We start from the raw sequence: 14,018 nt of genomic DNA, 5'->3' as shown, positions 1-14,018 counted from the left end.
AACTTTGTTCATAGGAAATTCATGGATTAGCTAAAATTTTTCAAAACATTTTGCAGAGTTTCAACTGCATTTTAGTGGATGAATTTGCAAAAATCCTAATATATAGCGTAATTGAGTGTGTTAGGAAATATGCTATGCTCTGTGTAAGGTTGTTATTCTGGTTCTTCTGTCCATATGGAAACTGAAGGTGAGACTTGCCTCATACGGGGTGGTGGGGGGAAGAATTAATTATGATTAAGTTTTCTAAAAGGTGAAAAGACTTGAATGTAGAAAGTTCCAATAGTTGATTTTTAAAAATTGAATTGTAATTTGAAAGTAACAAAAATAAAGAACAATTTGCTATGCTTTGCCTAGACCAGAATACTGGGTTCTTTTTTTACATTACAGATTCATTACTGGTTTTTAAAACTTATTGAGTATTTCCTTAGGCAGTTTTATATTCCTGTTTACAGATGGTCTGTTACACTACATGAACTTCATATTCATAGAATTACAGAGAGAGTATATATAGTTTTATATTTGAAGTTGCCTCTGAAGAACTGAGGAATGGAATAAATACTCCCAAGAATGCCCTCCAGCTGGTTAAAAATTAATAGACATTTCTTGCAGTTAAAGGCTGGGTGGTGAACTGGGAGTTGCAGCATCAGACAGGCTCGCGTGGTGCTCTTGCTGGCATTCACAGTATCTGCTACATGCTGCTGAGAACGGTTCTCAAATTTGCTTTTATTAATGTTAATAATTTGGTTGGCATAGTTTAGGAAGTTGAATGACTTGGAGAGACTTGGATAAACAGGAGTTATTTGAAAACATTACTGTTGTTTCTCAAAGTGAAGAAGATAAATACTGAAAGCCACCGTTGTCCTTTATTACCACTCAGATTAAACCAGTGTCAGATGTTATGAGAGTTCCCGGCTGAATTCATTCGTTATGTGGCGTTTTGATAGCGACATATCTCAGGATTTGATACTTGTGTGCACACCATGTCATCAAGTGATGTACTGCTGCTTTCTGTTGATGACAGTGACAGCATGTTTCTCCTCTGCCCAGCACTGCTTTTGGTGCTTCATATACATTGCTGCTCATCCTGCTCAGTAGCCCTGCAGTGTGGGGACTCATTCTCCTCGGTGAACGAGGACACTGATGCTCGAGGGCTTCCGTGATTTGCCCAAGTTCACCCAGCTACTGAATTAATTGGCTGCACTTTGCCTAAACCTAGTTTTTGTTCCTTAATGTTTCTAAGCAGGATGCCTACACGGAATAAGTAGCAGTGTTTTATAAGGATTTGCTAATTAGCCAAGATGAATTTTCACTACTGTCTTCAAAATTGCACACCTTAATCTTAAATAATAAGGCAATGTGATTAAGTGAAATCTTTCATGTTAGAAAGCTAAGTTATGGTGAAAACTAATGCCTTCAGTTATTTTTGCTTTGGGGTTTATGGATTTATTGTATTACTTCGAGCATCTCAAGCAGTTTTTGAAAAAACTAACAGATTAGATTTTAATCCCTTTCTAGCTCTTGTCTGTTAAGTGTTCTTTTAATGACACATTTGCTGGTTTGAACTTCACACGAATATTTCATTTCTCTTAAGTTGTGTATTATTTTTGAAATCAGTTTTGAAACCACAGGAACTGAGTGAGACATTGTCTTGGCCTGACTCCCTCTGCAGTGCGGATGGCAGAGGCATTGTGTCTAGGATTGTGGAGTTCTTCCATCTTGTTTTGTTGGTTGTTTTTAAGAAGCCAGTGATGTTTAGCGTCCTCCTCTGCTAAGTGTTCTCTTGTTGAGAATGATTGACTGATTTCCACTGACTGGAAACCAACTTTAAAAGTTCCCTTACGCTGAATGTTATAGATCATGAACATGTTTTAATTAGGATACTAGTCTTAAAAGTCTAGAAACTGATTTTAAGTGTAATTCTGATGTGTTTACTGGATAATTGAGTTAAAATATGCTTGTTAGTTTCCTTCACTCTCATGATGTGACACCAGTGAGAGAGGGGTTTTGTTTGTTTTGTCAGAATGTGTGTGTGTGTGTGTGTGTGTGTGTGTGCACGTGTGCTCTCAGGTTCCTCAGTCGTGTCCGACTCTTTGCCACCTCTGGACCATAGCCTGCCAGGCTCCTCTGTCCATGGGATTTTCCAGGCAAAAATAACTGGGCGTGGATTGCCATTTCCTTCTGATGGGGGTAGGTTTTTATTTTTTACCTGTTCCTTTAATAAGAATTCATCTGAACTGTTTGAAGCAGTAGCTTCTTAGGAGATTTTGTTTGCTGATAAAGCTGTTCCTATTCTAGGGACTTGACTCATTCCAGAGGAAAAGCAAGAAAGGAGACAAGGAGAGAGGAGTTGCCCTAACCTGTCTGTGTGCACTCCCGAATCCTCCTCATGTGGGGCAGGGGTGATTCACCATCATGTGTATCCCACAGTAGAATCTTTAGAATGTGTGTGAGTGTTTACAACGTAATGCTTTCTTGGATTTGCAATCTGTAGAGTATTTAGTTATTCTGTAGAGATTTAGTAAGTCCATAACACCCTCATACGCACTGTAGCCTGGACAGAACTGCTGCTTACTAATCTGAGCTTTCATTTTTTCATATTTCTTAAGAAACATTTTCCTCTCTTGTTTAATTTTCTCTAAAAATTAAGGGGAGGTAACGTTTAAAAGGTTTAAAATTGGCACATATATTAAGAAAAGTCCTGAGGGATTATGGGTAAGAGACTAGACCATGCTCAGTATTCTGAAGCTGTTGTTGTAGCTACTTATTTCCTCTTCCCATTTTTGTGGTCATGACCCTGAAATTTAAAAATATTTTTTGATAGAAGTTTTCCATTGTAGGATGATGTAGTTATTTTGTTATTAAATTTAATATATTTTAGTATCACAAAGAATATTTGAATAGTTTCAGAGGTAGGAAATTTATTTTAACAATAAAATAACAGCGTTGTGTGTGATACAGAAAAATGTCACCTTCTAAAGAAAGATTATGACATCTGAAATCCTTGCTATTTTGATACTTTCAGGAATTTTTATATGTTCTTATTAGTTTAATCATTATCTGAATGACCAGAACCTGATTTTACCCTTAATGCGATAGCTGTGTGTTACCCGTTAGGTAGAGTTGTAGAGGATTGTCTTTGCTTTGGTTAAAAAGAAAAACAGTAAATACTCCTTAGGCTAAAATTTCTCCTCCCCCTTATTTCTGTTAAAGCTCCAATGATAAACAATCTTTCCCTGTTGTGCTTATAATCCTACCTCTTGGTGCAGTCTTTTGTAGGTTTCCTGAGCCACCACATGCCACAAAAATGAAGGCAAACTGGTTTGTTCACCCTTGTTTAGAACCCCCAAACCAAATTATGCGTACTGCTAGAAGTTCTAGGACAGTTTGGAATTGAAATTTCTGTACCTTTTGTTATTTTTCTACCATTTGACTTCTTAGTTTCAATTTTCATTCTCTTGCCGGTTTGAGGTATAGAATATGCCTTTCTGGTTCTGTTTGGCTGTATTTTTGTTTTTAACCTATGAGATTTTCACAGCCCGTTTTTCTGTGCGGTAAAGCAGAAAGTCTCAGATTCCAGTGAGGAATGAGAGGTCACTGCGTTCCACCTTCTGCCTTGGGCCTTTCATGGTAGATGTTCATGGTGGCATCAGTGGAAACCCGTGTTCTCTACCAGACTTGTGCTGTCGCCAGCACAGTGCTCATTAGTTGGCAGTTCTGATTTTTGTCTGTTTACACATATGGATTGTAATTTTTGTAGGATTACCACTGGAGGTGAAATTGCAGTTTCTCTTCTCACTGTCATCCAAACAAATAATAAAAAGCAGTGTCAATCTTGGTTGGATTTTTGAACAAGGGGTTTAAGATTACAGATTTGCTTGTTTTTAGGAGCTGTGCTGCGTGCTAAATTGCTTTAGCCGTGTCTGACTCTGCGACCTTATAGACTTTAGCCCACCAGGCTCCTCTGTTATGGGATTCTCCAGGCAAGAATACTGGAGTGGGTTGCCATGCTCTCCTCCAGGGGATCTTCCTGACCCAGGGATTGAACCCACGTCTCTTTATGTCTCCTGCATTGGCCAATGGGTTCTTTACTGCTAGCGCCACTTGGAATCCCCTTTAGGAGTTGTATTAGTTGCTAAAATACATTATTCAGGATGTATCTTTTCCTTACGTGGAAGTATTTGATAACAAGATCAAATTTGAGTGTTAAGCTTATTTAATAACATCTATTTTTGGTTTTGATTCCATCAAAATTATAAATTTAGGGGTTCAGACTGGAAAATAATGTAAATTACTGTCTGTATGCCAAAGCAAATTAAATTCATAGTTGAATTAGAGTGTGGAAAATACGGAATCAAGAAAAAGTGATCCTTAACTAACACTATTTATGACCCTCTTCAGTTTTAGAGAAGTGAGGTCTTCTAAATCTCTTGGGCAATTGTCAGAAAATTCAGTCGCTAAATGGTGTCTGACTCTCTGCGACCCTATGGACTGCAGCACACTAGGCTTCCCAGTCCTTCAACATTTCCCAGAGCTTGCTGAAACTCATGTCCATTGAGTCAGTGATGGCATCCAACCTTCTCATCCTCTGTTGTCCTCTTCTACTGCCTTCAGTCTTTCCCAACATCAGGGTCTTTACCAGTGAGTTCTCTCTTCGCATCAGGTGGCCAGAATGTTAGAGCTTCATCATCAGTCCTTCCAGTAAATATTCAAGATTGATTTCCTTTAGGATTGACTGGTTGGATCTCCTTGCTGTCCAAGGGACTCTCAAGAGTCTTCTCCAGAACCACATCTCGAAAGCATCAATTGTTTTGGCGCTCAACCTTCTTATGGTCCAGCTCTCACATCCATATACGACTACTGGAAAAACCATAGCTTTGACCATACGGACCTTTGTTGGCAAAGTGATGTCTCTGCTTTTTAATACTCTGTCTAGGTTTGTCGTAGCTTTTCTTTGAGGGAGCAAAAATCTTTTAATTTCATGGCTGTAGTCACTGTCTGCAGTGATTTTGGAACCTAAGAAAATAAAATCTGCCACTGTTTCCATTTTTTCCCCATCTGTTTGCCATGAAATGAGAGGGCTGGATGCAGTGATCTTAGTTTTTTGAATGTTGAATTTTAATTCAGCTTCTTCACTCTCCTGTTTCACCTTCATCAAGATACTCTTTAGATTCTCTTCACTTCTGCCAGTAGGGTGGTATCATCTACATGTCTGAGATTGTTGATATTTCTCCCAGCAATCTTGATTGCAGCTTGTGGGTCATCCATCCAACTGACCTCCAGTCCTGTGGCCATTGTTGAGTTTTCCAAATTTGCTAGCATATTGAAAAAATGTTGATGAAATTGTTAAACTATTTTCACAGTAGATTGTTAGGTTCCCCCCAACTTCTTTCTGTGTTAAAGCACATCAAGTGTGTTGCTCAGCCTTCACTGTTGCTTCCATATCAGATACAACTGGATCAGTACTTTGCCAATGGATAACTTGTTTAAAAGGAACCTGACTTCTGTGTGTTGAGTGGAGACGAGAAGGGAAAATTTGCTGATGCAGCTAAACCTCTGAGTGCTGGGAGATGAACAATGTGTGGATTTCACTGTGGTTTTCTACAACATAGCCTTAGGGTTACAAGGCCAGATCCAGACCCTAGCTCCACCAGTTAACAGCAGTTACTGTTACTCTACACATTTTAATCTTCAGTTTACCTGTCTGTTAAATGAGGTAACAGCTACCGTGTAGGGTTGCTGTGAGCAGTAAGTGAGAGCCTCCCAGGAACATGGGTGGTACACTGGTTTTGGTCCATGCCACTGTAATTGGTGGACATGAGCAGTGGCAGAATCCGCTTTGTGGAGGCGCTGCCTCTTCCTTGGTCTATGGTGGTACTTCTGGATTTAAAAAAATGGACAGTTTCAACATCTTATAACATGCCCTTTAAAATTAAATCCATATGGTTTTCTTTGGCAGCACAGAATGAATTAGAATGAATTAAGTAGATGACAAATTAGGTGAGAGTAAGGAGCTTCTTGGATCTGCAGATAGATACACAAAGGGACACTAGAGAATTCCTCATATGGTAGAGACTGCTTCTGTTTTGCATGCTGTCTTGTTTACTAGTTACCCCAAATAGGGTGACCTAGAGAACCCTGGGAATTTGGTTTGTTACACAGGCAGAAGTAAATATTTCAGTTTGCTTGCTGCCCAAATGAGGCGCTCACTGTTTTCCTGTTTGCCTATCTTACCTTCCTGTGATCCAGATCACTCGTAACTACTGTTAAAACCTTATTTTCTGCAGGTGAGATTTTAGATGAATTTTGGATACATTTTCTTAGAGTAAATTATCAGATAGGCTTTAAGGTGACTGTGTCGGAGATGTTTCAGTGCTATATATGATGGCATAGGAAATCTTGTCATTTTACATGTTGCTGGATATGAATTCAAGCAAAAACAAAAGTGAAAGAGACATTTTCTTAGGAGAAGTTACTATTTAAGTTGAGAATGTCAGTTTTATCTATTATGTGTTATAGTTACTAAATGTCCTGATTATCTTGCGGTATTTATTAGTATTATCTCAGCGGTCTGGGTTCTTTTTAGTCTGTCAATTAACAAATTTACATAGACTCACAACTTAAATATGTAGTAACACAGGTATCCCTGAGCCCCAGATGTTGTGTTCATGGCTGTTCATGACTGTGGGGAACCTTAGGTGCTATCTGATTATTGAAGAGTTCTAACTAAGGTTTCTTTCCGAAGAGATTAGGAATGTTGAGTGCACTAGTATGCTTAGTTAAAAAATTAAGCACAGAGTGTTTTTTAGAAGCAATAAAATTAGTGGGTTATAGACTTTAAAGATTGATGTATACTCACAACTTCTGCTGCTAGAGCATTTATGTGTATTGATAGGGATGTTAGTGTTTGGGATAATTCTCCTCGCAATTAAACGTCTGTCCTCATTGGACTTGTACATTTCCGTAATGATATCTGGGTGGGATCCTGTGAATCGATGTAGAACAAATGAGCAAAACAAATGGATGAATTCGGATTTGTTAGGGAAGCAGAATGTTATTGTCTTCATAAGAAGGAACATATGCTGGCAATTTAGACTTGTAGGCGTGGGGTTTCTGTAATTTGTTTAGGAGAATCTACTGTGGATAATCCTTACAATTGATTCCATTTACTGAGTCTGTCAAGCACTGTGCAAAGTTCTTGATGCACATTATCTAACGTTCCCTTCCCTAAGATGGCATCAGTATGTATCACAGTTAGTTCCCCTCTGCCTTGAACATGATTGCATCAAATCATTAGTCAAATCATGGCCCATGGCTGCACAGTATAGTTGCAGTTTTGTGAATTCCCGTTTTTGTGCACAGTTTTTGTCCTTTGGGGACCTGTTTTATTCAGAATACCACCCCAACACCAGGGAGGGAAAGGGGGAGAGCCCAGTCTGATCTCACTTATTTGAGGTCAGCTCTTTGCAGGAAAGATGTGTGACCTTGGGGACACAGGAACCTTTTAGGGGGGCAGATGGAATGAGTGACTGGATTGAAAGTGAGACCCCTTTTCCCAGCATGGACACTGGCCTAGGAGGCAGCTGTGTTTCAAATCCTTGTCTTTTGCAAGCTCTTCCTCCTGGACTTCTTTGTTGTCAGGGGGCATTATTTTACCCCTGCATTAGCAAAAGATAAACATCAACTTGGGACCCTGTGGGGAAAGTCCTTGGAGGCTGGCACCGAGTATGATTTAGTGTTTCTGATGTCATATCAGTCCTGGAGCCTGTGTTCTTACCCAGGATGTGAGGGAGGACCGGAGCTTGTAGCTGGGTTATTAGCAATTCCTTGAGCCTCCTCACTTTACCTGGCCGGATGGCTATTTACATCACCCACCTCCCACCCCCAAATGACCACCCTCCCCTCCAACCCCATCCTTCCTGCCTGCTTCGTTTTTCCTTCATTCCTTTCTTGTTAATTTGAAGGAAATCCATATTTTTCTGAAACATTTTTTTCCACTAGAAATTTTCTATTTATTGACATTAGTGGGGCCTTTCTGCAAGGGGACTTGCTTTTCACAAAGTTAGACATATAACTTCCGTTTTAAGTATCTTTGGGGCAGACATATATATATATTCCCTATGGACTTCCCAGGTAGCACAGTGGTAAAGAATGTGCCTGCCTATCAGTAAAGAATCTGCCTGCTAATCAGAAGATGCAGGTTCAATCCCTGGGTCGGGAAGATCCCCTGGAGAAGGAAGTGGCAACCCACTCCAGTATTCTTGGCCTGGGAAATCCCATGGACAGAGGAGCCTGGCAGGCTGTAGTCCATGGGGCTGCAAAAAGAGTCAGACACAACTGAGCTATCAAACAGCAAAAATACATATTCCCTCTTAACAAAGTGTCTTGTAGATAATAAGCACCCAAGAAAAATGATCAAAGTTTCATTTGATCATTCCAGAAACTTTACATTTATGTAGAGGAAAGATTTAGTAGTGTGATAATAGGCTAATGCATCTGAGAATGAGATAAGTTGGTAAATAGGGTAGTGAGTGCTAAGTCGCTTCAGTTATGTCTGACTCTTTGCGACCCCATGGACTGTAGCCCACCAGGCTCCTCTGTCCATGGGATTCTCTAGGCAAGAAGACTGGAGTGGCTTGCCATGCCCTCTTCCAGGGGATCTTCCCAGTCCAGGGACTGAACCTGTGTCTCTTAGTCCCCTGCATTGGCAGGTGGGTTCTTTACCACTAGTGCCACCTGGTCCTAAATAGGCTAGTAGGATTTTGCTTTTAGGTAGAGGTCAGTAAAAGAAAAAATGTGGAGTTGAATTTATATGTAACTTGTGATTTAAAAAAATGATTGCTTTGTGAAGAGAATACATTTTCGTTCCTTCCATGCTTCTTGAATCTGAAAGACAACCTGGGCAGTTTTGAGTTTGCCAGAGGGGTGAACTTTGCTGGCCCACATACATGACTGAACCCCTGAGAACTCCTAGCTCTTTTTCAAGGGGAACAGAGAGGTGTCAGCCGTGAACTCTGAGAGAGGTGCATTTGCAGGCATGAGAGGGGCTGGAGGACGATTGAGTGTTGAACAGAAGGGAATGGGCTCATCTAGCAGTAGTGACAAAAGGTCTTAAAGATTGCACTGGTGTGAAAGTGTCTCATTTAATGGTAGAGCCTGGTGATTCAGCAGAGTAGTGTCTGTACATTCTTTTGTGTTTATAAACGAATTTCCTAAACCTTTACCAAAACGTGTTATATTCAAATGCCATTGCCTAAATTTTATATTTTCAGAGAAGCAAAGTAAAAGGTAGCAAAGAAGACTCTCATGATTGTCCTAGTTGACCGCCAAAACATTGGTCCTTAGCTTATACCTCGGAGGCACTCAGCATGATTGTTTAAATTAGATTTTTGATTCAAATAGTTATGGGTATGATACCCAAGTGCATCGAAACAAATAGTATGGCTGTTCAAAAGGACAAGACAAATCAATTTTTTGTTTGAAGTTATGTGATGCATGGGAAAGAGAGTTGAAGGATATATACCAAAAGGCTCACAGTGATAATGTGAATGCTTGGGCATTCAGTTGACCCTTGAAGACCACTGCGGGTTCCCCTTATAGGTAAATTTTTGTCAGTAATGAATAGTATAGTACTCAGTGACCTAGGGTTGACTGAATCCTAGGATGCAAAAATGCGGCTGTGGAGGAATCACACATATGGAGGGCCAGCTTTAAGTTACACACAAATTTTCTATTTCATAAAGGGTCAATGCCCTGAACACACACACAGCATTGTTAAAGTGTCAGATGTATTTTAAATATCCTTTAAATCTTTGTTACTGTGTCTCTGTGGTGGATTTGGTTTTTCTGGGAAGAGCACATTTTTCTGGACACTATGCTGGTGTGTGAGGTGGGAGATGGGAAGGAGACACTGTGGTCTTTTGCTGTGCAGCAGAGTGCCAGACTGTACTGATGTAGAGCCGCCTGTGTTCATCTCTAATGAAAGAAACATTTTTCAGTTGTCTCATTAATTTTGCTTTTGTTGGTATTTCGGGGTTTTTTTAATCTTTTTTTTTTTTTTGCATCATGTATTGAAATGTTCATCCAGAAAAATTAGAAAATGCAAACAGATGGAGAAACGGGTACCATACCTTCATCAGTAATCTTATCACGGGGAGCCACCTGCCAACATCTTAATGCAGATCCTTTTGGTTTATATCTATGGATGAATTGTAGCCTGATTTTATTAATTAGTGATGTGGCTTGACCATTGTTCCTCTGAGCATTTTTGTGGACAAATGTAAAGAATGAATTTGGAATACTGCAATTGTGTTAATTCAGATTTAGATCTAGATTTTACTTCCTGAAAATATTTTTAAACCAAGCTTTGTAATTAATTCATCAGGATATAGCATTGTAAGACTTATCATGGGTTTTGAGAGGGAAAAATAGACTTTCCTTTTAGCTAAGACTAATCAATTCTCAAGGGCATGGCTGTCCCTTCTGTTTTAAGGTTGCCAGGCACTTGTAACACACCACCTCCTTGCACAGCTCCCAGGCCTGGTTTGTTTGGCCACAGGGGACTTACACCTGAACTTGAAGTCAGTTCTTCACTTTGAGTTGGCAGTTCACTTTTTTTGTGGGCTTCCTCAGTAGCTCAGTCGGTAAAGAATTTGCCTGCAGTGCAGAAGACTGGGGTTCCGTCCCTGAGTTGGGAAGATCTTCTGGAGAAGGAAATGGCAACCCACTCCAGTCTCCTTGCCTGGAAAATCCCATGGACAGAGGAACCTGATAGACTGCAGTCTATGTGGTCGCAAAGAGTTGGTCACTACTGAGCGACTTTCACTTTCAGACTTTAGATACCTTTTTCCCCCCTGTAAAACAAAGGCTAACGAAAATCCTTGAAAAGAACTCGAGAAATTAAAATGATTATAAAACAGAACAGGCTAGCAGCTTGTTTAAGTTTTCAGAGGTATTTAGTTAGTCTCTGACATCATTTTGTTTATGCCACAAGACTTTTTTGAGGTTCCCAGGAATGTAAGGAAATTTAAAGCTTTCTTAATTTGAATTTACTAATGTTTATTTGGGAATCCATTTCTAATATTTGGAATTAGCCAGCCAGAGCCTCTAAAAGCCTTTTCTTAAAAAGAGAATTAGAAGCTCCCTTCAGATGTAATCTTTGCTGTTCTTCCATCAGTCTGATGTTTGGAAGAGGTGGGAAGCCAGAGCTCCACAACAGCAAAGACTGTGCACCCGGCCCTGCCCGCCCCCCCCCCCCCCCCCATCCCTCGCATAGGCTGCAAGCATTCCAGGAATTTATACTGTGATCTGCAGTGCTGAAAAATCCAGAACTTTGTTCCATTGTTTCTGCTGAAGCAAAGCCTGGAGTCCTATTTTAATGCCACGAGCAACTTAAAACCGGAGAGGTTTTATTTTTATAATTTGCCTCCAGAATTACAGACAGCTCTTAGTGAGAAGTTTAGCTACAGAAAAAGATTTGAAATTTTGCCCAAGCAGCATAACAGAATTTTTACTACCAGGTGTATTTCAAAGTTATTTTCTGTGCAAAAGAAATCTTTAGAAAATGTATAGCATTATATATCACTTCTATAAAAACCAACTGTTGTTGCATCTTACTGTTTCACATTTCTCTCTTTGAAACACCATGGCCTGATGGAGCTAAGGCCACAAGTGGCTTGTTTGCCCACTGATCTTACCTTGGCCAGTTGTAATGGCCACCTGTGGTCATCTGATAAACACTTTCTTGTGTTATGTGTAGGGATGCTGTTGACCTTACCCAAGGAAGCCTTTCTGATTGTAGTTTCTCACATCAATCCTCAGGCTTCTGATGACTTCAGGGTAGCAAACTCAGTACTTTTTGTTTATTTTAAGAATACATGAAGGATATTGAAATGACCTGTTTATTCCTTGTGGAAAACCTAGCTTTGTATAACCATTTCTAGCTTCTCTTCTCCCTACTCATCATACCCACTGCAGAATGTTAAACCACTGCCAGTTGCGCTGAGGCCTAAGACTCCCCACCCTTTACAGTTCACACTGAGTACTGTTTTTGCCATTCTTTAAGCTAACATTCTTTCTGCTGTTATCCATTGGTTCCCCTTGTTTACTACCTGATCTGTTAGAAATTTTGTTTGTTTGTGGGTTTTTTGTTTTGGTTTTTTTTTGTTTGTTTTAAACCCCATGTCATTTAACATGAACTTTGTGCCTTTTCCCCAGTTAGGCTTTTCATCTTATTTTGGACCTGCTGCCATGAAAACCTGTCCTTTGCCTTTCGAAAATTGAAAAAGATGTGTAATGACTTTGTATGTTCATGATGAATTTCTCAAATTTGCCTGAAACACAGATGGTAGTCTTAATTCTTTTTAAGGGTGAAATTGGAACCCACAGAGTGTCACTCAGAAGGCTGTTAGAGCACAGTGGATAGAATAGTGAATTGGATGAGAATAAAAATCTCAATTCTACTACAAACTTGCAATGAGATTTTGGGCAGTTCTTGTAATGAAATAAAGCTCAGAGAAGTATATTTGTGAAGTTTGGTTAAACCATCTTCACGGCTCCTTCTCCTCCAAATCTTAGGGTTCTTCTCTCTCTTACCTTTTGATGTAGCCCATTAATTCCATTATTCCACATCTGTTCTCTAAGATCTGTATTCTCTGCTTAGCTGGATACTTTATCAAAGCCTTGCTCCAGCCTGGTGTGAAAGCATCATCACCAGGTTTCCTATGGGGAGCCTCTCATTTCAGGGCAGGAGGAAGAGGAAGATGTTTGCCAAAGAATGGTTACTGGAGGAAGACAGTCTAGATGGTAATGGCATGAGGCTCAGGAGAGGAATTTTAAGCTGTAAAGGCCATCAAACTGTTAGATGCTGAGAAGAGACTTGGGGGCAAATAAAGAACTTAGGGGTTTTGCGATTTCAGGGTTAGAGGTAGCCATCCAGGTGGAGTTGGGGTAGCAGGGGTGAAGGGCTGTGTGAGTGAGGAACTGGAGGCGGCAGTCATGCCCACCCTATGGTGGGGAGGGGGGTGGTGGTGGTGGTGGTCACGGTTGGTCCTTGTTCAGGCCAGCCTAGCCCCTTCAGGCTAGCTGATCTTTCCTGGTGCTCCATCACCTCACAGATGGAGTCTTGCCTGGTTCGGAATCGTCTCTGTTTCTGAGTAAGAGGGTGAGCTCTCCGAACAAGGATGTGCTGGCCCTGCTTCAGCATACTGATACTAAATTCTGTCTGATTTTATGCTTCAGAGTTGGGTAGCTCCCCAGTGAGGAGGCAGGCAGTGCACGTAGAGTTACATATGGTTCTAAATTTAACTCATTTAAATCACCAAATGCGTGAGCCTTCACTGTTGTGATGAATTTTTAATGTAACTTGAGCAAGCCTTATAGAATTTTGCATTCTCTCTGATGCCTGAACATTTTTAACTGAGACATTGTTCTTTAGAATCTCCTTGTTGTCTAGTTCATCAGAAGAGTAGAATATAGACAAGAACTTAAATTACTCACGTGATGCTTTAGGCAGTTTTGGTTTTGCACCTTACATTGCAGGCACCAGCTGCTTAATGCTACATGTTGTCTTTAACATGTAGTTGATGCAAATGTAGAATTTCTCTATATGGCAGCTATTTCTCTAGAAAATCCAGTTTTATTGATATTTAATGTATTTGCTTAGATTGGGGTTCTGTGCTGTTGACTGATACTTGTTTCTGGCATAACATAAAACAGAAATGGAAAATGTCTGCATTCCAATTTGATGGTTCCTTTTCTATAAATGTAATGAAAGTCTTTATATTACTTTGCTTTCATTTTCCCTTGAAAGTGGGTGAAGTAATGGATATAAAGTGGTGTGTAAAGAATAAGATATTTGTATTATGCCATTATTGGTTGTAAGAAATAAGTGTATTAATAGTTTAGTTAGTAGAGCATTTTTGGTACCGTCAGCCTTGGGTTTTAGTTCTGACTAGAGAGGTGATTCAGTTGTGTGATCTCAGGCAGTTGACTTCATGACTGCGGTCCTTGGGTGTCTCTAG

General features: G+C 40.0%; 1 protein-coding gene across 3 annotated transcripts in view; it reads left to right on the top strand.

The window, feature by feature from the left end:
• PRDM2 (PR/SET domain 2) overlaps nt 1–14,018 on the top strand; it is a 133,796-nt gene that overhangs the window by 63,504 nt on the left and 56,274 nt on the right. The gene's annotated exons all lie outside the window — the stretch shown is intronic.

This window comes from Muntiacus reevesi, chromosome 5, assembly GCF_963930625.1.
Source record: "Muntiacus reevesi chromosome 5, mMunRee1.1, whole genome shotgun sequence".
NCBI classification, from domain to species: domain Eukaryota; kingdom Metazoa; phylum Chordata; class Mammalia; order Artiodactyla; family Cervidae; genus Muntiacus; species Muntiacus reevesi.
The sequence above is the reverse complement of the archived record's forward strand: the minus strand, read 5'-3'. Positions and strand labels throughout refer to the sequence as shown.